At 38.1% G+C, this 2,420-nt stretch overlaps 1 long non-coding RNA gene across 1 annotated transcript; it reads right to left on the reverse strand.

The window, feature by feature from the left end:
- Positions 1-255: 255 nt before the first annotated feature.
- LOC111820575 (uncharacterized) lies at positions 256-1,882 on the reverse strand. The gene is made up of 3 exons (XR_002824112.1): positions 1,819-1,882; positions 1,546-1,728; positions 256-322 (listed from the first exon to the last, which is right to left on the reverse strand). It is a non-coding gene; the product is annotated as an uncharacterized LOC111820575 (long non-coding RNA).
- Between the last annotated feature and the right edge of the window lie 538 nt (positions 1,883-2,420).

Raw genomic sequence — 2,420 nt, forward strand, 5'->3', positions numbered from 1 at the left:
ATCCAGAAAGCCTGTCAAGCTCCTGATTGAAAACTTGTCTTATTTACAAAAGTGACTAATTTGGCACTGACAGTTGTTGGTTTTTCAATTTTCTTTTCATTTGTCCAGTCACATCATTGCATAATGCCAAAAACAGGGAAGAAACCCACTGCTGTCGAGTCAATTTCAACTCAGAGTGACCCTATTTAGAAGAAAGAGTGACTTCTAAACAAAAGCAACTAAAACCTAAGGGTGAGTTCTCCCTAGCTCTACTCACCCTCCTCGTCAATCACTGCTACTTCCAGGGGCCACAACTGTATGAAATTACTGTTTAACAAGGTTTCTGAAAGGGCAGAGAAAAGTTTTATAAATAAAATTAAGAAGGCTTGCAACTGAAATTCTATTATCTTCAAGTAAAAGGATTTTATGGATATTATAAACACTACTTTCAAAATCAGAAGGAAGGTGGGTGAAAGGAAATCCATTCCAGTTATGCTTTTCATCCTCTATATAACTTCAAGCAAATCATTTCCTCCTGTACCTCTGTTTCCCCATTTCTGAAGCAATAATTGTCATCTCACTGTCTTCAAAGTGTGATTTGAGAATTAAATTCTAAGAATTCCTCTTGGCCTCATTTTACCATTTGATAACGGATGAAATTGTACCCGGAACTCTTCTAAGTTTGCTTTCAGCTTTAAAATGCTATAACTCCAATAAGTCATAAGTTATTTTCATTAAACTCAAGGAAATTTTATCCAGAAGGCTCCTGGCCAAGTACAGCTATGTTATCCACACAGAATAAAACATTTAACCATTAACACAAGCAGAATATTGGTATGGATTTCTTTAGGGCCCTAAGTAAATGGGACAACTAACTGGTAAATTTTTATGGAAAGTCAGTAAATGCAAAGTCTGGAACTACAGACACCTATCAAGAGAGAGGAGAGCCATGAGAAGGACAGGCCAGGGAGGCCAAGGCCAGCGGCACTATTCTCATGGTAGATGCTCAACAAGGTTGGTGAACTTTCTTGGAGGGTAACCACTTGCTATCGAGTCAACTCCAACTCATAGCGACCCCATGTGTGTCAGAGTAGAACTGTGCTCCACAGGGTATTCAGTGGCTGATTTTTCAGAAGTAGATTGCCAAGCCTTTCTCTCGAGGCACCTCCGGGTGGACCTGAACCTCCAACCTTTTGTTTCAGTGAGTGTGTTAACCATTTCCCCTTGGAGAACAGGAGTAGAAATTGCCAGTACAAGGAAAGGGGAGACTCCAAAGGAAAATCTGTAGAATATCAAAGATTATCCCACATGTCAAATTATTTTCTCTTGAGATATCCATGTCTTAAGTTTTATAAGAGTATCTCCTTAAAAATATACCTTGTGATCATAAACAAGAACTCTCACCATACAAACATATTATAAAGTTTAAAGTTGCTGTTAAATCGTTTCTTATAGTTAAGACTTGTCCTGGGAAAAATTATAGTACAGCCAAAAACAAAAAAAATCCTCATGGCTTTATCATCTCCTCCCACCACACTTACTCCCCTGCCCGCTTATCAGTCCCACCTTGGTTTCTTTTCACCACTCTCCAATTCTTAGCCTTCAAGTCCTCAGACAGTTCATTGCTCCTCAGCCATGGACTTAGCTTGGAAACACTGTGCTTTTCTTTAGAACATCTCCTACCAGTATGGTGCTATACGATGAGCATAGACTTTGGAGTCAGGCAAGGCAGGTATGAATCCTGGCACACTATGAATGTGGGAAAATCACATACTTGTCAAGCCTTGACATTTAAACTGCTATGATGTTTAAAAGTGATAATGTATGCAAGATACCTACCACAGTTCCTGGCTTACAGTGGATGCAAGGTGTTTTTCTCCTTATTTCCAGAATGGGGATTTCATCAAAGTAGAAACAGCATGATTGAAAATCATCTGATAAGCTAATTCCCAATGAATGTTAAAGCTAGTGATAGTTTAATGTGTTACCACTACCTTAATCACATACTGAAAGAAAATGCTTCTTTTGTACTTTAAGCACAAAAGAAAGAAAATAGAATTTCTAGTGGGCAGCAGGTAAATAGAAAGCTTGAATCTTAGGCGTCCTATTGCACAGGTAGATATTTTCTTTCAAAATTTGCATGATTAACCCTTTTGCTAGTACTTAAAAACCAATTTTGCACTGCCTATGAGAAATTTAAAAGGGAAAAAAAGGGAGTTTTCATCTAAGAAATAAAGGCTTCTGATTTGTCAGACCAAGAAAGTTGTTTTAGACACAATTCTAAGGCAACAAGATTTTCTTGGCAACCTGTAGAGGTCTTTCTACTCTTGTGTAGAAGAGAGATATTACATGAGAAAACCTGCTACTTGTCTTTGTGGGAAATGATAAGTGAAACTGAGGCCCACGAAACAGCCCAATTGTAGTGTATCAAAAATAAGACT

The sequence above is a fragment of the Trichechus manatus genome, unplaced genomic scaffold, assembly GCF_000243295.1.
Source record: "Trichechus manatus latirostris isolate Lorelei unplaced genomic scaffold, TriManLat1.0 scaffold00043, whole genome shotgun sequence".
In the NCBI taxonomy this organism is placed as follows: domain Eukaryota; kingdom Metazoa; phylum Chordata; class Mammalia; order Sirenia; family Trichechidae; genus Trichechus; species Trichechus manatus.